This window comes from Aphelocoma coerulescens, chromosome 5 (genome assembly GCF_041296385.1).
Source record: "Aphelocoma coerulescens isolate FSJ_1873_10779 chromosome 5, UR_Acoe_1.0, whole genome shotgun sequence".
Lineage (NCBI taxonomy): Eukaryota > Metazoa > Chordata > Aves > Passeriformes > Corvidae > Aphelocoma > Aphelocoma coerulescens.
The window spans coordinates 47706391-47729136 of NC_091019.1; the positions used below are offsets into that span (position 1 = coordinate 47706391).

General features: G+C 39.2%; 1 long non-coding RNA gene across 1 annotated transcript in view; it reads left to right on the forward strand.

Annotated features, from left to right (window-relative positions):
• The window catches only part of LOC138111746 (uncharacterized), a 44096-nt gene extending 24806 nt beyond the window's left edge, over window positions 1–19290 (forward strand). The window contains exon 6 of the long non-coding RNA XR_011151435.1: window positions 19174–19290. This is a non-coding gene — a long non-coding RNA (uncharacterized lncRNA). The remainder of the gene's footprint in view (window positions 1–19173) is intronic.
• Window positions 19291–22746: the final 3456 nt, after the last annotated feature.

Here is a 22746-nt window from a genome sequence, read left to right on the forward strand (position 1 = left end):
TAAAAGCTTTGCAAGACTACAGGCTTCCAAACCTACACAATTTTTACCCTGGACATCTTACTGGTGAGGGGTGATCTTTCCAACACCTCCCTCACAGGGAATTTTTGCTGCTTGTTCTTAACAGAACGTTTATTCCATATGGAAGGGCAGAGTTAAAGTGTTTGAACATGCAATTATACCACTCTTTAGTCTTGCCAATCAGGCTGCTTTCCAGATGCTGGCACAGCAGAAGTATAATTTTTTTCTCTCAGAATCACTGTGGATAATTTGATGCAACTTGGATGAGAGGGAATTTTCTACAACTTGACTCAAAGATTACATCCCTTGGAGGAGAGAATGAAGGAAGCAAGTTTAGCATATTGAGAATTGGGAACATTTGGGCACACATCAGATAAACCTAACTCTCTTTTGTATGCTCAGCTTTGAAACTCCAGTTATGAAACACTGTATATTTCTGTCAATATGGCTTGTAATTCTCAGTGACAAATGGGATAAGATAGCTGCAGCAGTAACACTCGAGCTACAAAGCATCCTTTGCACTCCCCACAACTGCATATAACCCTTAGAGGAAAGTCGTTTCCTTTTAGACCTTTTCAAAACTCCAGTCTCTGCTCCAACAAAATATTTCACACAAATAGGTCTTTCTGTGCTAGCAAAGCCTTCTTAAAATCAATAATGCTTTGGAACATTGCTTTGCTATCTTGCTGCAAAGGAGGACTCCATTGATTTTGGTGTAACATCTAATTGGGAAACAATGTACTATATATTCTTAAAATGAAGTACTGGTGCCTGACAGCACACAGACAAACTTTTGTGATGGCAGAATTCCAGTCAGCACTGAATTTAAAGTCTTAATTTGAGCTATACAGGAATCAAGCAGAATTTATAAAAGTTTTGAGCATTTTACATCCATTAAAAGATACATTAGTTTACACTGTTATATGATGACTATCTATTCTCTAGGACTAAAATGGACTATCTGGAGTTGGTAACAGTGTATTTTGAGAGACAATATCCTTAAACTATACTTTATCTAGATTTCTTTGATTCACCGAGATAGCTCACCAGTTCTAATAAAACACTATTTCAGTTCTGAAGGTTTTGTTTTGAAGTTTTTCTTTTTTAGCTGTATGGAACTGGTAAAGACATTACAATGTATAGGGAAAAAGCTGCAGAACATCTATTCCCTGCTATATACCCACTAGTCTGTCATCCCATATACATTTATAAGTCTTTGTAAGTGTACTTTCTATCATTACATGCTCTAAATCAAAAACACACCTAGAAAAAATAAATAACGGCCTTAACATCTTCTTCATAACCATTGTCTGTAACTACCCTAATAGCATGTTGTGGGTTTGATTTTTTTTTTTTTTAATAGACTAGATGGGGCTCAGAGGAGACCCTTTAAAAGAAGGAGGTCAGGTGTAATTGAAGGGTACTAGTGATTAGCCGGTGTGACCATTCAGCTCCTTTTAAAAACTAAAATAGGGCCTTTTTATATGAAGAAAATACAAAAGTGGTATTAAGCAGAATGTTTTCAGCAAAGGTTAGGATCTGTGAGAGAGGTAATGGAGGCCTGGGAAATGGATTGTAAATAAACAGTGTATGCTTAGGAGGCACATAGTTGCAGAAGTAATAACCTAAGAATCTAGGGGCTCTTTCAGTTTGGTGTTAAATTAGTTCAACAGAGTTGTAATGCTCTCAGAGTGGAATTAATGGGGCGGTGATTCGGGTATACTAGATTTAAACTGCATAGCTTTTAAAAGCTCTATGTAATGTTTTAAAATATAGAATCAAAGACTCCAGCTCTGAAATCAGCATGCTGCAATATCACTGCAGGCTTGAGTAGAGAAAGGGAGCTTAAGCATGAAGAACCTTTGTTCTGTCATTGATTCTAGGTGTCATTGCATAAATGACACCTAGAACCTAAAAATATTGTGGAGAGATGTCTGCTTTGGGTGCCTGGATTCTTTGCAGGATCTCAAAGAAATTTAGGTTCCCAGGGCATCGTCTGGGTGATGGAGCATAGTCCAGAGTAACTAGGAAACACTAAATATAAGGGTATATCTGAAAGGTGAGGGATGTCTGTCTGGGTTTCTGCTTCATAATTCTTACCATAATTCTTACTTTGCTAACTCAAAAACAAAACATAGTTTTAATTTCATGTGCTTTCTTTTATTTGAGCTAATCTAGTGGAGGGAATGTGGGGACAGAGGCTACTTCAGGAGGCAGCAATGTGGGAAGACACAGCAGGTACTTCTGACAGTTGGTGAGAGGAGAAAAGAAGACACAATTTGCTGGGCCAGAGAGGGTGGGATGGTGACATTTTTGTAGCTTCACAGTTAGAGATCTGATCTACTCTTGTGAAATACAGCCACTGAGTTAAATGTGGAAACTACTTTATTTTGCTATGTGGGTGTGCAGTGCCTTCAATTATCTCTTACAAATAATAAACAGTGACTGATAGTAGCCCTTCAGTCTTAAAAGTGGGCAAGATTGGAGACTGCTTTTAATTTCTTTTAGCCTGCATTTTGAATTTGTGTGTTTTAATGCCATTTCAGGAGTTACCAGTGCCTGTAGAGTTAACAGAAACATAATTTTGGATGTTATAAGTTTTTTAGTTTTGGTGACGAGATGGAGGTGTTTTGAGACTGTTTAAGTCTTTGAATTTATATCCTCTTTTAAACTAATATATATTATCAGAGCTGGCATACAAAACATGCTGGTAATGTTGTGTTCTCCAGTGCAAGGATCAATCTTTCACTGGAAAAAACCAAAAGTTTTAGTAACACCACTCCATCCCCCACCTCCAGTAGTGTTATTTGACATTGCCAGAGGTCCAGGTAGAATATAAAGTGGGATTTTTTTGCTCTCCTAATATAAATAAGTAAAAAAGCCAGTTTTACCTGTACCACTGTTTTTGCTATTAACCAGAAAGAACATCTGAAAAGAAATTTAGCAAAGCAAATCTGAAAATGAGTGACTGCTGAGAAACTCTGTTAGGTTTGATAGTAGTCACAAACCCTCTTGAATCAAGAGAAGAAACAAGGCTTAATGGGACTTGAAAACAGAGGCACGTGAGTGTTGCCCCTGGGTAGCTGCCTCCTTCAGTAACTTTTTCTTATCTTGGCTTTGTCCCTGCTGCTTGTTCAGACGTCGGGCTCTGCCTGTGGTTTGGGCTCTGGGTGTGTCTAGCACAATGGAAATGGAGACCCAGTCTAGGCTGTGAACTGTCTCTGTTACAATTAATAAATATCATGATCACTCAGAATCCATGTTATGTGATATAACTGCCTTGAATGTCTTCCTTTTCCTGCATGGGGCAGCCATTTCTCTTCTGCATTCCTATAGCTCCCAGCATGTTGCCTGCATTCATATGTGTGGACTGTGTGTACAGAAGAATATTTTTCCCCTCTGGAGGCTGCTCCTCTATTTATTCAAGAGGGGGAGGCATAAACTGAGCCATTAGTCAGAGAAATAGAGCCTGAGCACACAGCAGCAACCATTTTTTAATGAGTCTATTTGTACTGGGCCAGCGGGCAGCCCTGACATTGAGTCAAACCTGAGAGTGGATCTGGCAGCCAGCCAGAATTCTGCTGAGAAGAAGCTAAATTATGCATCTAATTTAGTACATTTATTAAAAGATCTTCTAACATTTCCAGGCAAAAGTCCCAAAACAAATGCTGCTATCATTTAAGAGCTTTGCAGTTGTGAGCTACATTTAATGTATTACAATTCCCCTATAATAGCTTTGTGGTGTTGGCTGAGCTTCATCTCTCAGTGGTGTTTCATAAATTGTTATGGTAGAGAGATATTAAGGGGAAGGAATTCTCCCTGAGCTAGGGGTGTGGAGGAAGATAATTAGTGCTGGGGGTGCCCAGCTCTGTCCCGACTTGGAGCAAAACCCAGCATTGCAGCCATGGCTGCTCTGCAGAAAGGCAGCTGCCATTTGTGTCAAACAGTGCAGAGACTTCTGCTAATAAATCTGACACACACATGCTGATCGACCTCAGGCAAACACTGTGGGGTTATGCATGCTCACTTTGAATCTCTGCTCCCCTTTTTTTTTAACTTCTCAGATTTGAGTTGATAAAAAACACCTCCTGGAGAACAGCTTATTCCTCTGCAGGTGCTCTAGCACTGTTTAGTAAGCACGGAGATTCTGCCTAGGGAACAAGTTTTTTTCCAAGCCTAGTTCTAACATGATTGGCTACAGTGTTTTAATTGGACATCAGGCAGCCGTACTGCAGAAATCTTTCTCTGACTGGAACTGCAGCTACTAGAGTCCTGTTACACTGTGCTGAACTTTTTTTACAGCATAAAACCATCAGAGCTGAGGATCTCGGCTTATGACTACGGTTTAGCAGTACATTGTTCTGACCAGCTCTCCCTGTTTCATGGTCCCCTACAGCCATATTTTGCTTCTCGGCAACTGTGTTCCTCCCTTAGCAGGTGAGCTGGTGCTACTGGCTGGCCTTTCATCATAAGAACTGCTTTATGCATCTCTGACTCAGCAACACTCAGTGAATCTGGATCTTGACAGGGCCGGTATGTAAGTCCTGATTTGAATTTTCAGCCCTTTAAAAAACCTTTTCTAACCAACTTGTATTTAATTATTTTATCCAAATGATCTCTCTAGAAGGGCACATTAAAGTAATGTTCTCTTGAGATGGAAAAAAGTCAGCAGATAGCAATTTAAAAATTGCCTCAGAACTGATCCAAATGTAGTGGAAAGCACTCCAGGAAAGCTCTCTTCCTCTGTGTAATTGTTAAAAAGTGGGATAAAAAGTATGGCATCACCCTTTGCAGTGGCAAGAATATGCAGACAACAGCATGTTACTGCTCATCAAGTCATCAGACTTCTTATATAAAGGCTGATACAGGTAGCCTGGAGACAAATTGACCTTTTGCAATAGTGTATGTGGGACATACGAGCTTCACGTCTCAGATTCCTATTTCACTTCCTTCCTAATGTATAATGTTCAGGTTTGCTTAATTTTTTTTTTTTTTTTTTTTTTTTTTAAATATTCAATGCTCTGTTCAGGTGATAAGAGTTTAAAGCATAAACATATAGAGAACAATTTATCCTTAGCACTCCAGGTATTGTAGGTGGGTCTGATTGGGCTGCCAATTGTAGCAGCTGCAAGATTGAGGATCATCTATTATTTAAAGGTCAATTCCTTTAAAAGACACAGGTTTTCGGTTGTCAGACTTAATGATGTGGCCTGAACTGTTTCCATGCTGAATGTCAGCTTGATGCAGATACATTCATAAGTTTTTGAATATACAGTCCTAGATGGCTCTTTGTTTCTTGACAATGACAATAGAGAAAATGTAGTTTAGTTGTTTTAAATGCCATCCTGCTTTGAACACAGAAATGAATGTTTGGCTTTCTGAGAAAATCTTTGGAAACATTTGCATATCTTCTACAGATTCTGCATAGAAATTTGCAGCTAAATTCTGTCTGCAGTGAAAGTATACCTGTGAGAGATGATCAGAACTTCATCTATGACTGTGACTTTGAAATGCTGCAGTCAGTGTCGTGTCCGGATGCAAACACTTGATGCAAACACTTGAAGCAACTTTAAAGCGTTTATTCATGGCAGCCTGGCAGTCAGTAGCAACTGGGAGGTGAGACAGTGAAAGCTGCCCATGCCATTCATTTCCTTTAGTTAGATGCATGTCAGTACCAGAGAAAAGATTCTTAACACTTTTTTTGGTAGTAAGGGTTCTGCCTCATTTAGAACACTGCAGTATATGCTAGGAGTTTTCTTTGTAAAACTTTGAAGATACTGGGAGGTGATGGGCAAAAGAGAGAGGAGACAGCAGGAAAAATAGTGCATAGTTTCTTGATTATGGCAGCTAAATTCTACCTGAGGAACTGGTCCTGTCTTTCTAGGTCATTCAAGCAAATTACTTTTATCCGATTAATGAAAATTTGGTTTATTTTACTTTCAGAATGCCTTGATTGAAGACTCTCAGTAATTTCACAGAAGAATTGTTAAATGAAAGGTTGCAGGGAAGGACTGTGGAAATTGTGCTAGGAGAATATTCATAACTGCATATTTGAATAGCACTGAATATTGAATGAGGACTCTAGCAATTCAGAGGCAAGAGCCATGAAATGCCTTAGACACCTGAATGCCACTTACTGTCCATGCTCACCTTCTAGATAGTAAATTCATCAGCCACAGGACTATCCTAAACAAGAATTTAGGGTGCACTTTATATCCCAGTCTGTCTTCCTTGTGCTACCGCTTTAAATGTTGTTTATTCATTCGAAGTGGGGCTATGTAGTTAGTCAGGCATTTCATAATTTTGGGAGCCCAAATGATTCACTCTGAATTATTCTGGGTAGTACTCTCATTGCTTATTTTTGGCAATTGTAAAAGTAAATGTCAGAATGTTTTTAATTGTTGCCTAATTTAGGTTCCCTGGAGGCTAAATATAACTTCTAATGTTGTAAAAAATCAAAAAAGACATGTCTAAAGATCCCCTAAAACAAAGTTACTGAATGTATGGGCTAAGGACTGGTAAGTTTCAATGGGAATATTATTTCCTCTTTTCAAAGCTCCATGTTTGACTGTCTTGATTGTTCATAAAAGCAAGCAGGGAAGATGTTGATTTAAGCACTTGCTTATTGGCCTTCTCTGGTGTACCAGTTGCTGTGTGCACTACGAAGGCTGTGAATATGATGTTACAGGATGAAAGTGTCCTTTCAGATGTGGGCAATTTTTGGTCATAATAGGTTTTAAGGACTTTCAAGATTGTTAATTTATCAATAAAGCAAAAAAATTAATATACACTAGCAAACATTAAAATATATCACTTCTGAGTCCTAGGAGAATTGCTGTACATATATGTGCAGCTCTTTGTATTAATATAACTTACAGTTATATATTAATACTTACATTTATTAATAGTATTAATATAAACTACCCAAAAACCTTGATAATGACTTAACTTAGTTTCCACAGGAATCATCTAAGTTATTAGCATGTTATATGAATTCTAGGAGTAGCTTTTTCAGAAGCCTTGTTTGACTTTTATCTGATTACATACTATGTAGACAGGAGTGGAGACGCAGTCAAAATGGTGGATAACACAAAGTCAGTTAAATACGGATTTCAGAAGTTATGTGTGATAGTATATAAATCACAGGATGCAGCTGTCCAGGTTCAGTGCTGACACTTAGGAGCACTCTTTATTGCTTCTTTTTGCTAAGGCTATTGTGGACTGCTGGTGCTTGCATTCCCAGGATGTTTTGCTCTTATGTTATGTGAGTCAGAGGAACATTTCACATGCTAAAGATGGAATCCTTGTGACAGCATGATCACCCGCCTCCTCAAGTGCTGCAGTGTGGCTGTGCCATGCATTAAATAAATGACTAGATCTTTGTAATGCCAATGTAACTTTATGGGTGAGGATTATTTGTATTTATAGCATCCATAAAGCAATTTATAGTCCTTCTGCTGCCTGTTATTTTGTGCTTTTGAGCAGAAAGAGTGGACTGCAATGACTTGAAATGCAACTCCAGTGTGCTTTAAAGGTTGAAAGGCTTTCCAGGTCAAAGGCAGTGAATGTGAATAGCAGTAATAACTACTCTTTTTTTTGTTACCTTGTATTTAGAGCTTTGCCTTTGGGCTCTTCATCTCCTTCAGGAGAACAGATGTTAAGCATGCCTTGGAGCATGCATGTTTTGTAAATCTGAAAATCAGGAAATGGAGGTGCTGGGGTGACATGCTGTATCACCTACCAGACTGTGGTGCTGAAAGCAGAACTTAAGTCCCTGAGTCTATTTGAAGGTACTACTTAAATAGTTCTGTTTTAATATTTTTAAATCTGGATGAACTAGAAGACTGCTACTCAAAACTAAATTTGAAGTTTAATGGATAGTCACACTGGGGAGTCTGAGGACGAAGGGACAGCATGTTGAAAAAAGGGCCAGAATTGTTCTTGGTATTTGATCCTACCTCTGTCAAAGGAGATTGTGCCTTAACCTCTGCACAGAGGGTTAAAATGCCTTCTGATTGTGGTGGTGTGCATAGGTCTTCACATAGATACAGGGAAAGAAAGATGGCAAGAAAGGTTGAAGGACTACTTTCCACTGGTGCAGCCTCACCTTGAGTCCTGTGTGCAGTTTTGGGCACCACAATATAAAAAAGACATTATGCTATTAGAGAGCATCCAGAGGAGGGCCATGAAGATGGTGAAGGGCCTTGAGGGGAAGCCGTATGAAGAGCAGCTGAGGTCACTTGGTCTGTTCAGCCTGGAAAGGAGGAGACTGAAGGGAGACCTCATTGCAGATACAACTTCCTCATGAGGAGAAGAGTGGAAGACATTGATCTCTTCTCTTTGGTGACCACTGACAGTGTCTGAGGTTATGGGCTGAAGCTGAGTAGGGGAGGTTTAGGCTGCATATCAGGAAAAGGTTCTTCACCCAGAGGGTGGTTGGGCACTGGAACAGGCTCCCCAGGGAAGAAGTCACAGCACCAAGCCTGACAGAGTTCAAGAAGCTCTTGGACAATGCTCTCAGGTACACGGTGTGACTCTTGGGTGTCCTGTACACGGCCAGCAGTTGGAATTGATGATCCTGATAGGTCCCTTCCAACTTAGCGTATTCTGTGATTCTATGAAACTGGGGAATGGTAACTTACCACAAAATGATTGTGTGTTGGTTTAACAGCAGCCTCTCCAGTTCTGCTTATTAATGCTAGCTAAAAATATACTGTGCCTCTGTAAACATGCAGAGAATAGCACCTGACACCAAGAAGTTAAATGCTTTTCTCATTTTGGCATCAACGTTGTCTCCAGAGGACACATTAATCAAAGGGGGTGGGAGGCATAAGAATAAGACTATAGCATCATTAAAACATAAAACAAAGTGCCTTATACCCATCTATTTTTTCTCCAGACAGCATACTAATCCATTCACAGAGCTATATTACTGAGTCACACTTCAGTTTATTTTCTGAACTGTAAGAAATTTTGAGAAGACAATGTACACTGCAGTGGTAATTCAAGAACTGAAAAACTGCTACAAAAAACGAAATTGAAGCAAGTGTCCCTTGTAAAAAAACCAAATAAACAAACCCCCCAAAACCCATCCTAAACCCCTCCAAGAGACAACAAGGATGTATTTTGGTATATCTTTTGTTGACCAGGGATATTTCATTATGGAAAACACTCTTACATATTCTCTGAGGAAGTACATATACTTTGAAATCCAGTGGGCTATTTAGCCATAACTTTTTTCATCTTCTTCTGACGTGAGTATAGAGAAAAATTTGTATCTGCTGCCTGCATCTGCTACAGCTAATTTTTCAATTTATATAAATAAATAACCTGCCAAAACTAATTACTTCTCTTCAAATTCTAAATACATTATTCCTCCTTTTCCTTCCCCCCAATCTGTCTTGCTGTAATTATTTTTGCATCAGTTGTCATTTTAGGAGCTGGTTTGGTCTAAAAAGGGATGGTTGTGTATGTCTTGCTATTTTAATTTAACTAATTATGATTGCTGCTTTTTTTTCTTGTTATATGGAGGCAGAAATGGAGTGGATGCTCATATAACGGTGCTCTTGATTTGATGGATAAGAAGTTGTTCTGATCCAACATTACCTACTAAAAAAATTACAGCAGAAACACTCAGTCCAGAGTTTGCAAAACTGATGGGTTGATTTTCAGAAATGCTCACAAGAATTAACCTCTCAAATCCCATTTCAGTCCATGGGGCTATAGTCTCTGGTGCATGAGTAGTCTGAAGAAAGGCTGATTCAGGAATGCATTGTCTGGCAGTGTTGGTTAACAGCGCAAAATTTAAGTGTCAGAGATATCAGTGAACTACCTAATCTTAAGTGTGACTAATTCTTTGTAGATTTAATGAAAATATCTATGCTTTTACAGAATTCATATCATGAGGCATCCCAGTGATGACATGATCTTACACTTTTCTTTATATCTGTTCCTTCTTTGGGTTTCTTCAGGTTAAAGGTTGTGCTCCTGTATTACAGCATGGCTTATATAAGCATATATAATCTTAAGTACTGGAGTCTGCACAGGACATTTGAGAAGAAAGTTCACACAGCAGATCTGCTGCAAAGGTACTAGCACTAGCCCAGCCCAAGGAAATCAAGTTTTGTCTTGCTTTTGCTTAAATAGACTTGAACTTATCTTTCTTACTCTTAAGGCAAGCAGCTGATGAACTAGCTGTGAGAGATTTTGTGGTGGTAGAAAGAACATATTCTCATCCATTTCAAGCCATTTCTCTCTAAATGAAGTAATTAAATGAGCAGAGAAGGCCAATTTGAATTCAGCATGTGTATATGATACTTCCAAGTTGAATGCAAAGGTAGCAGGCCCACAGCTGCTGTAATTGCAAGAAGGAATTATGTTTGCAGTTCTACACTTGTGTGTAGAACAGGTGGATATCAGTGCCATTTTACCTGTTTCCCTTCTCGAGAGGAGAGGGCCAGGCTTGCATATCTTAGTCCAGTTACTGGCGACAGCAGTTTCCTACAGAAATCTTCTAAAATGAAGTGATGAGGATTATTCTGTTCTGGGTCACTGTTACAGGAGACATTCAGGGAACAAGATGATATTTAAGGTCCTGTCCAATGCAACCTATTCAGTGATTCTCTCCAACTCCCATCTGTTTGCTTTCCTTCCACATTCTTATCCACCTCACTTCTTACTCATCCTACCTTCTTTTCTTCAAGGAGGTTCCTAGGCTGAGACATTTCCTATTTAGACTTGCTAGTCTGTGTTTTTTAACATAGCACTGGGATCTATTTGATTTGGTAATGTTAGATGGACCTTTGTCTTGTCTTGTAATTTGCCACACAATCTTTATATTCTTCTTGTCTCATTTCAAAAAGAGCTCTTCCAGTCTCATTCTGCCTCACCAAGTATCTGACCATTGCAACCCCAGGACACTCAGGGAGGTGAAATCTTATTCAACTACAAGTCAATTGAAGTTTTGGAGACAAGACTTCACCATAGCGTTTTGACACTAAATAACATTCTTTCTGTTTACATGACTGAAAAGAAAACTAATTTTGTTATGTGCTCTGTAAAGTGTTAGCTGTGTTTTTGGTACCAAAGAATATATTCTTTCATGTGTCCTGTGGGAACATTCTAACTGTAACATCCAGAACCCCATTTCTCAATGCTTTCTGAGAAGATCCTCAAAATACATCTTTTTTGTAATTCGGTTTATCTTTGAAGAGTGTTCATTAATCCATTTATATTTAAAGGCATTTTCATAAATACATTTGCTAAGGCACCTTGTAGCTTGCATAATTTGTTTCAAACAAAGATTTGTGTTACTTCTTTTCATACAAACAAGCATACATAATTTATCTTTCACATATATATTGTAAACAAACACATTAATAATTTTATCATATGCTCTGGTATTTCCCACATGAACAGAAGTGATTTGCTATAGCCTAAGTTAGCCACAAAGTTAAAATCTTATACATTAAATTTTTTTTCCCTTAGGGTACATACAGTCACTTAGACTATTATTTTCAAATTTTGATAATCTAGTTTGGCTTTTTTCCAGTAGAAAGAGTCTTTAATTTTTAAATATTACTCCATTTGATCAGCTGAAGTTCCACTTTTTCTTAGGATTTCCTATTTTTTTTTAATACCTTTTGTTGCTGACATTAAATTGGGGCTTATGATAAGCCAGGGATACTGACCATAATTATATGGCACAAGGTACTGTACACAGGGCACCTTCAAGTCTTCAATTACCAACCTACTGCTGCAACATTTTGGTTGATAGGACAGCATTGAGAAAACAGATACCCATCTCAATAAATTATTTTAAAATAGGTATTTTCCATGTTTTCTTTACAAAACATCAATATCGTGCTAACTTTTGGAAAAACTTGGAGTTTAGTCTTTTCATCATGGACTTCATCACGGACAGATTCACAATAGCAAGGAGAATTTTGAGAACCTTGTGACTGAAATTATCTCCATTTCCTTGGCAGCTCTTATGGGTATGCAGTGTACGCAGTGAACATTAAAAGTGACCCTCATTATGAGCTTAAGTGGATTTGAGACTGTGCCAGGAACCCTGCCCCACTAATAGCTTGTTCCACCAATGCAGTAAACAGTTCTGTAGCAAGTCCTTCAGATAGATTGCTTCTCCAGATTGGACATTCAGGTTTGTCCTTCCTGATTTTGTTGTCTGTATCAGTTCACTGCTACCTTAGCATGGTAGAAGGACTTGCTTTTCTGTGTTTTGGGACCTAGAAGACAATGAACAGAGTAGTCGCAAGAATCAGTTCATAACAGCCTAACAACTTCCTTAGTATGATTGTGGCAGCAGTGGAAGTGAATTGACAAAAAGGAAAAAAATCTGAAGGATATTGGAAGCTGGGAGTACAGTCTGCAATGCCTGTCACTATCAAAATACAGAGAGACCAGTGATGAGAGGAAACTGTTGGTTGACTCTGTCCTAGGAGAAACTCTACTTCTTAGAGTATGCGTTTTTAACATAGTTACAGTATATCACATTCTTCTTTATCGCTCAACCGTCATTGAGGCAGGAATTAAGAATGAAGTTTAGAATTTGGCCCTTGATTGATATGATGGCTTGGCTGGGATTTGAATTACTGTATCTCTTTGCCAGTCCCAAATGAACCCAAAATATGTTCCAAGGAAAAATGCTCCTACTGTTACCTCATTCTGAAGCCCAGTTCTGCTTTTTTTCCCTAGCTGTTCAAAAAATATGCATGTGCTTGCTTCAAGGTCTACTCCATAATTTCCTGAAGTGTGAATTTCAGAATCTGTTTACTTCCACTGTGCTTATCCTTCTATGTTCTGCATGCGATGGGAGTCTGGTGTCTGAGCATTTCTGAAATAAACTGAAATTTATAATACTTGCATCTTTATACAGATACGGAAGATTTTGCAGAATCAGGTCCTGTGATACTTGTTTATGTACTCCTTGTGCTCTCATACTGCATTCCAACCAGATGAATAGATAACATCCTTATTTGGATCCTGCAGATAGTCTCAGTGTCCCACAGGAAGAGTCTGCAGACACATGATCACCATAAAGCTGGGGGCTCCACATCCAGGAAGGATACAAATCTCACAAGATGATCTTTCCCTGTCTATAAAAATTTTTTAATTAATCCATGATGTGTAATTCCAAAGGGCTTGTCAGACTTCCCAAGGCCAGGCATATGCAACACTAAGAATGATAACAGGCCTCAGATATTCTCACAATGTTTCATGATAGGCATTCTGATGTATCTGAAACCTGACAGCTGTCAGGGTCTCATTGCTAGAACCAGAACAGATCATTAATGACTGTGGGTTTACTATTGGACCCGTCAGGCTCATATTATATATTCTACCTTCTTTATTGTTCCAGTCAATAACAAAAAAAAAATAAACAAAACCTGACTGACTGAATCCAAAGGAAAAAACATTTTATGGGACAGTTATCCACTATTTATCCATATATATTGCATTGTCTCACTTTTGCCATCCTTGGAAGAAAGGAAGCGTGCTGTCTTCACTGTGTTTTTTTCAGATTTGGGGTGCAATGACAACACTTACTCTAATTTTTATCAGCTCACCAGGCAATAACATAATATCTGTTACTTCTGACTCAGCAATGAGGGCCAGAGGCCAAGGAATTGTTTTTTCTTCTGAATAAACTTTTTTTTATGTGACAGCCTGGGAAAGGGAAATGTGATGGCCATCTTGAGGTATGTCTGTGTTATACTGAACTCAGTGGATACTTCCTCTGGCAAAGGCCAGTTCATCAACATGTTCCAGTCTTTGAGATTTCATATTAAAGTACTAGAAATTAAAAAATCAGTAATGTGATGCTTATTAATACTTGTGATGTTTGTTAGTGTCAAAACTTAAATGTTTATTAAAATTTCAGTTGAAAAATTAAAAATACTGCTAATTTTTACAAAAAATGGAGAGAATCTTTGAGGCAATTAATCAGATCATATGCCCATGGCCAAATTCATGGTGTTTAAGAGATAAAAGCAGAGAGAGGAGGTCTGTGGTGGTGTCCCCAGGACACATGCAAGTTGGATATGCTGTCAGCATGCTACACAACTGGTATATTTTTCATTTATGAGGCCAGAGGTGGATCTTCTTCCTACCAGCGTGTATCAGGCTGTGTGAGCTTTGAGTATCCCCACCATGCTTCATGCCAGATAACAAGTATGGTCCTAAATGATGTGTCTGTTGCCAGTAACTGCTGCTCCATGTAGTCCCTGCAGTCCTGAAGGGTCTGAGAGGAAGCTCAGCAGCCTGGCTTCAAGGGGAAATAACTGTGAGGGACAGACTGGATGTTGTGATAATCAGTTCTGAATTTTTGTGTACATGATGCCCCTGTCCAAGGATCCATAGTGTCCCCTGGTCTGAAAATATGTATGTGTGCCCACTCTCCTTCCTATTTCTTAAAGTCAAATGCAGGAGTCACAAGAGTTCACTACAGTTGCCTTCTGCTCTGGAATCTACCATTGACCTGGTAACAAAAAAAGTAAGAGGGAAGCATTGGAAAATGGCCTTCTTTAGTGATGTCTGCCTCCTTGGACTAGATATAGTCAGAGAGGAAGAAGAGGCACACCTTAAATTAAAGACCCAGACTATCTCATCTGAATCATGGGTAATTGTGGCACGACATGTCTACCCCCTCTCTACCACAGGTGCACATGCAAGAGATAATCCAGGCGGGTCACAGGCCCAGCATGGGGTCATCTCTGGCGCTGAAAGGGCTGAGGCCCCAGCTAAGAATCAACATCTTATTCTGGAAGCAAATGTGGGAAGAGATGAAAGAAAAATAGACATTCTTGACCAAAAGACATGGTTCTTATGTCTATAAAAGCCCACACCAATTACCACAGAGGCAGAAGTCTTCTACACACACCCAGAGAAGGTGCGAGGGACTTCTTCTTGGAGTCTGGAAGCAGACTGTGGTTACTTTGCTGGGAATTGAGGGAAAAGATTTCAATGTGAGCTCCATCAGGATGGTAAGAAACATTGGATCCTAAGTTATACTATTTCTTCGCTAAGCTGTAAATTTAATGGTACCTTTAACCCCATGTGTATAATACTAGTATCCCCTTTTGCCTTATCCCTGTGTAGAAATAGTCTAAGTCTTATGTCTGTTAGTTTTGTATCTTTTAAAAATAATTCATTCTATAAGAGACTGAATCAGCCATTATTAAAGAACTTGCAATGAGGGTGGGTTGTGGGGTGCTGGCCACCTCAATAAAGCTACTGCCTGCTGCCAGAGGCCTGGGCAAAAGGCAGGGACTTAATTAAACCCACACATCCATTCATAACAGTTATGAGTGTCAATTTGCCATGAGAAAGACAACTGTGCTGAACAACACTGGACCAGTATTTGCAATCCTGTGTCCAAGCATGTTCTTTGTATCACCTCATTTATGTTAAAAGGTTCACTGGTCCTGCACTACTTTCTTTTAGATGTCCATGAAGATTATCTTTCATTTCCCTTTGGCTGTTTTTGTATCGTAAGGTTTCTCTCTTGCCCCCAGTGCTTTGAGAGAAAGAAGTGTCAGGATCAGCCTCACCAGGGGCAACTCGCTCCCCTACCCAGACATGCCTTCTGGGCCTTGTACCAGGGACTCAGGCCCTGGCAGCTAGTCCTTGTTGGACCTATGCTGTAGGTGTGCCTATCTTTGATCATGTTCCCTGCTATTCCCAAATTGTTGTTCTAATTTTCTGGATTGATCTTGGCTTTGACTCACTATCTTGTCTATGTCTGATGGTTGTTGGACTCCTGATGCTGGAGTTGGTCCCTGCTTTTGTTACCACCCCTGCTCAGTTCACCCTGTTTGGTACTGGGAGACTGGGCCCTGCTGGTCGTGCTGCTGCACTTTCTGAGGTGTGGTCACCTTCAGAGCACAAAGCAATGCTGCTTTTTTGGACATGATCTGCTCTTTCTTTGCAGCTTCTGCGTTGCGGAGTGCAGAGTGTATTAAGATGTGGTTATGCATGTGTACGGAGGCTGAGACCCTCCCCAGAACTGCTGCAGTACCATGCCACTGGCAGCATGTGAAAAGGGTGATGTTTCATCTGCACCAGTTTATCTGAAATTTGGCCTGCGATAGCTCACAAGCTGTGTTCCAAGTCACTGTAACAGTACAGGTGATTCCTGTATTCCTGATTTGTTCCTTCCCACAATTCTTATTTGTCAGTCTGGAATTAGTCAGATAATGCAAAAGTGTGTTCTTCTTGCTGAGCATCATCTGTTTGTATTTAAGATGACTTTTCACCACATAGTTCCTTGTATAGAGTTCCCTGTATTATTTGCTCAACAGTCCTCTTACAGAATAGGGATTTTCCTTCAGAATTTAGAGTATTATATAGATAAAGTCCAGTAATTACTGTGAGGGTTGCTTGGACATAACTGTATTCAATGTGATTTTTGGTTTTTCTTTCACACTTTGTCCTCCTTTCTGTGAGGAAACACCTGCTATTTTTCAACTTGGCTTTCATTGCTTCATATTGAAGTCATGGTAACTCAAGTAATGAGAAGCAGCCATGAAAAGATAAGAAAGATAAAACCTGAATTCTGCCACATATATTTTTTTAAATTGTTTTTCAAATAGTGTGTTGTATCTGTTTTTCAGTTGCTGATTCACACTAAGCCCTGCATCACCTCTGTGCATCCTGTTGCTTCTCTTTGTGTTGTACTCAACCATTCCCTTTGCTGTCTTCTTTCAAGGCGTGCTGGTATTTGTAGTAATAATCAGTTCATACACTGAAATGAAGAATGATTCTGCTAGCCCCAAAGGAGCAGTCAGCTCTTCAAATTAGAGTTTAAGGAATTTCAGACAAATGTGTCATTTTGCCTCAGAGACACTTGAGAGAGCTTTCAAGGCCATTCTTGAAAAGTGTGAAAACAAAAGCAAATGTGGGCGTCATAAGAGAGAGGTTTGCCTAAGAAAAATATATTCTTCCTGGTATTATGCTGGCTTTTGGGCTCCTAATAGTTAATCAACTTGAAGTATACTCATTCAAAGCTCGTAGCCTTTCTAAAAGGGAGAAAAACTTATCAAACTACCCTTTTGGTGCAAAAATAGAGACTTCAGCTATCACAGGGCCAAATATTTAGTTTAACGTACTGAGACCTATAAAGCCAGAATCTTGCATGCATTTCTCATTTGATGGGAGCTTTGCCAGAGATTCAGGAACATGAAGTTTGTCTCTTGGTTTATCTTTAACATGTGTTAGTTTAGGATGTGTGAAAAAGACTGACGATTTCACAAACCCTGAAGTAGCAGGGTTAATGTCATATACTAAAGCGTGTTTTTTCACTTAATAAATTTATTGAAGTTTCTTAATGTTTCCTTGAAACCTGATTGTAAGGAGCAGTTTTCTTACCTTCATACTGGGTTAGGTGAGCTCTTCTGTGGGTGGTTTATCCACACCTTCAATTGCTAAACAGAACTCAAAGGTGATATTTTCAGGTGATGTGTTCTATTAGAAAAGGGATCACAAAATTCCTTTTCTCTCATGCGGCCTGCCATAATTCGTTCAGAGTCACAAAGATGAAAAGACAAAGTAGCCTGTAAAATTACCTTATTGAAGTAGTTTGTAAGGACTGAAATGTAGTCCCATTAAATTTGTCACAGAGAGTTTCTTTCCCATTTCCAGCTTTGGTAAAACAGTCAGGTTTATTAAAACTAGCACTTCTGTGTTTTTGCTAAGATTCATCACTTGCTGCATTTTTTTGCTTTCTGCTATATCACGTATCTGCCATATGTGAAACATATTGTGCCCCAGTGAGCCCACTAGTTTGGAAATTGGATATGAAGTTCTTCAGACCCTGACTCTCTATGCCTCTGAATCCACTTTTGTAACCAAACGTTGCTACATGACAACCTTTCAGTGACCTGTATGAAAGAGGTGGCTTAAGTAGAACCACAACTAGTTGGCTGGTAACAGTATTGCATCAACCATCAAAATGCCATTTAGCAGAAAGCCCAGCCGAGAACTTAATGCCAAACAGAAAGGTCAACTTCTGCTTCACTCCTTATTCTCTTCATAAGCAAAATGCCAATTGCAATGAAAGGTCGCAGAGCCATTCCCAACCTTGTGTTTCTTTGAGGTGAGAGTGGCTGCTAATGAAGCATATTTCATTGGTTCTACATCACTCAGAAAATGGTTATAGAGCAGTTTGGATTTGCATGAATGTGCTGTCAAATCTAGACCTGTAAACAGGTTTTAACAGATTCTGAAACCTTCAACCACTTAATTCTGTGACAAGATGCATTAAATTTGTACTGATGGTTTAGGGGTGCTTTAAGGAGAGCAATACAGTTTGCTGTTGGATCAAGGCTGGCATGGCCAGTATCTTCTAGTGAGAGGAAGTTTTGTGTTACTGATGCCTGGAAACAAAACAAAGGGGGTTGTCTGTTTGAAGGGTCATTTTTGTTCAGAGAAGTGAAGGATGAGTGTGTCATTATATGAGTAACAGGAGTATGTGAGAGTTTCACAAATTTGTTCGATACTGTAAAGGTGAATTTCTTATCTCCATGGTAAAGGATTATTCCCAATGAGTGATAATCTTCACTGCAAAGTGCTGTTGTCCTTCACACTTGTTTATATGGCAGATTTTGTTAACTTTCTTGTTTAGCATAGTAAGCTTTCTTTAACAAGCCTTAAACACTGCTAAGAATTGTCAAAGGAGATTGATAATATATAATACTGAATTTCTAGTAAAAGTATGTAAAAATGAAATTGGAAGCTCATTAGAACATTTTGAAGAATTTGTATTCAGTTTTTAAATGAAAAATCAGACCTTAAAGATTAGTCGTACTTCAGAGTAATAGCTAATGGGCAAATGCAAGGAGACTTGTGGAAAAGTTATTGCTTCTTGAGACATTTATAGTCTCATACAGCATATTTAAAGAGTGGAAAATTCATGTTAGTGACTAAACCTTTGTTTGTTCTTCCCTAGCCTAAATCATGAATTTTACTAAATTCTTCTCTTCATGAGCATTGGGCTTTGCCAAGTCCAATGACAAATAAATGCACAACTAGCTTGCCCTGGACTGAGTGCAAACAATTCTGTGTTGGATTCAGGAATATACAGACTTCCTAAAAAGAAAAGGGATATAATATTTTTTTGGTGTGTTCTTTCATTAGGAGAAGAAAGGCACTGCTATTGCATATATATGATTGCAGCCCCAGACTACCTGAAGAAGGGACATGTCAACTTCACTGCTTAATTTGGAAGAAGGCTGGGAAGGGAGTCTGCAAGAATCATCTACCCTGTTTAATATTACAGGCTGCAGTATCATGTGAGTACCTTGCTAGGCACATAATTGCTGCTGCATTTTCATTGTTTCCCTCACAAGAATGGCCTTGAACATGGGAAAGAGGAAATGGATGACTGCTTGCTTTTTTTTTGAATAGGGATGAAATGTTTTCTAATGGGCAAAATACATGCAGGAACACATTGCTAACCAGCTCCAGCCTCACAAGCTACTTCTAGCTCAGTTTTCTGAGGTTTTCAAATGCTAGCTTCATCTGTACTGTTTTCGATTACACACTATACATGTGCAAATATGCAGTGGATAAAAAACATATACTTCTAATATGAATTGCATGCACTGACTAGAAAATGCCATTGAATCAGTGACAGTAGAGGGGAAAATGAACAGAAGTAGCTTGGCAAAGCAAACCCTGCATCTGCAGCACCACAGCTCTGGTACAGCTTTTCTGTCTTGCTTATCAATGAATGGCATGTGTCTTACTCTTTGTACATTGATTCTAAGAACACACATTGTCTCTCTTATTCTTAAATGCTGTAATCATTCACTGGAGCTCACAGGTGAGAACTGTTTCTTAGGAAGCCAATTTTATATGCTGAGTAGTTCAGATACTCTGGACTTTTCTGCTAATCTTCATTCCTTTAAGGTAGGCTGTGCTTCACTGGAGTCAAAGAGGAAGCTTGCAGGGTGGATTTTAAGGAGGGGAATGAACAAGAGGAGGCAGTGTAGCAAGACAACTCCCCTTCTGTGGACCTCAGATAACCAAGCTTGGAACAAGATGTGCCCTATTTTCTATGCCTTGCTTTTGATCTCCTGTTTTCTCTCTTCACATCCCACTTATAAGTGCAGCATTTCTTCCTTAAAAACTGGTGTAGCTACAGTTTGCACTGATCCTCTGCCTGGGATATTAAACTGCCTGGGCACTTTATTTTTGTGTAGACTGGTTTGATTACTGAAATTCCATTATTGTCAAAATGTCTCAGCATGATGTGAACCTCTGTTAGCCCCTTGTCTCCTAATGTATGTAACAACCTTTATTAGTGTTGTAATGTCTTAGGTTCCTGTTTCAAATGTAATGGAATTGCCTGACAGATGCTTGATAGGGCTGCAGAATGTCTTGGTATGTGCTGCTGTCTTTATTAAATTGAAAGTCCTTTCTGGTTGTTCAGAAACGATCAGTTCTCTTTTGTATTATTTTTCCCCTGCTGCTTGCAAGCAGCTGCCTTTTGTTTCTGACAAATCTCTTTTCCCTGTCTTCATTTATAAAGTAATCTTTCCATTCTTCTTCATTTCATGTTATCCTTCTTTTCTGCATTCCTGTCCTGCAATGTGTGCTAAGTGTATATACCTCAAAATCCTCAGTACTCGATGGAAAGGTCTGAGCAGCTCCATCTTTTGTTTCTAGTCCTTAGTTTTTGGTTAGATTTCACTTTTTTTTAGAATCTAGTTAATGAAAATCCGTCTACCAAAGTTTTTAATACCTTTTATAATTATTTCTTTTATGTTTGGAACATCATTTAGAGTATTTAATAGGACTGAATTTATTTTCTACCTTTTTTTTTTTCCTTTCACAGTTTCAGAAGCAGTGACCACTGCTGCCCATAGGTGTGTGGACTACCTTTGTTTCTTACAAAATTTTTGTTCTGAGGGCTTATACCTATGATATAACCACAGTTTCTCTGTCAGCAATCCAGATAATTAATAATACTGATAATGCCCAAATGCACAGAGCTCGGTGGAGTTATTGCTTGTTATGAGTTCCTCTTTTGCAGTTTCTGTCTTTGTCTACATGTTGCTGAAAAATGCCATCAGTGTAAGATTATAGTTCCCAAGTTGTATATACTTTCTTCTAAAATGTCAGATTCAGCAAGAACTACACCTATGAAAATCAGGAAGCAAACTAAAGTTAAGATACTTTCAGACACAAACTCCTGATAACCAGGAGATAATAGTGAAAATATTCTAAGTGAATCTTAGCTCTCTTCCTGTAGGTAGCAATAGTTACTGGGAGTACCTAGGTAATGTCTCATTTGTCTGTATCAGGGTACCTCTGGTAAGCGAAGATGTACTGAATGATGCAGATTTTAGCTGGAGAAGACAGTCAGAGCCATGGCTGTGACACATGGTGGTGTGTATGTCCTGTATGTCTTGATCATGGGCATGCATTCACATTACCAATGCTGTCTTCCAGATTACCAGTAGCATTCTTATTGTGCTCTGTCTCTGAGTGGGAAATCACACCTTGTCCTGCAGTTGGCGCCTAGGAAATTGACAACTGCGATTTAGGGGGTCATTGTAGACTTCTGTAATTTGTGCTGTGTTTTGCCTCGTGATATGATCAGTCATCCTCACGTGTTTTCAAAGACTTTGCACAGATTGCTACATTTTCAGACAAATCAATCCCTTTTCCATTGATTGAAAAACTAGCAGGGCTCCATTTCAAGAAAACATGATATTTGCCCAACTGAAGAAATAAAAGTCAAGGAAAACTACTGAACATGCTTGGGAAAACACAATGTTTGCAGGCCATTCTCAGATAAGAGTTCAACACTGCATGCACACAACAGGCATTCAGGAGCAGTAGAATGTTTCCCGTTCCCTTAAACCTGCTTAATCCTTCTGTTTAAGGGATTAAGTACAAACCAGTGCAGAGGTATAAACTGTACCTCTAACAGTGGTCTCACCACTGCTTCCTGCAAGGGCCAGGGCATTCACAGAGATGGGCTATTGTGGAAGTCTAGCAGGGCTCTTTTATCATGGCACACCACACTCGTGGCTCTTTTTGATGCTGGGATTAAGCTTGGCATTCAAAGAGGGTAGGGAGTGGGCGGGTATTTCCTTACACAGGTAGTTGCTATGTGGCTTTGGGACAATTGCTTTCAGAAACATGAAAGCCCTTGCCATCAGTCTGCCTTCTGACATACAGCACTTCTCTGCATTTCTGAGCACAATAGTATTATTTTACAAGATACCCCAATCATCCTTCTTTGTCCGCCCCAGCCCAGACTAAACGTGAACAGAAAGTCAGTGCTGCTTTTCCATCCAATTTGTTTGGTATTGGGAGCTGTTAAAGGTACTGTGGAGGCAGATTGGGTGGGCTAAAGTAGCACCCTAAGCTTGCAAGTAGTTTTTTGGGGGCACAAAGGTGGGAAGTGCTGGTGGCCCGCTCTTGGTGACGGTGTCATGAGATCAGATGTGACAGCAGAGAACAGTAAATCCAGTGGAGGTGCAGCTTCAGCACAGAGTTCCCAACAAATGGGCACACATTTTGCCACCTTCAAGTGTGTTGCATCTATGCCTTTCTGCCTTCTCTTTTTATTTTGTCCAAATGTGAGTGAGTGCTGAACACCATTTATCTCAGCAATAAACAGGAAGCTGACATCATGTAACTGTAACTTCTAAGGAAATCTTCCCAGTCTTCAGCAAATTTTGTGAGTAGTTGTAT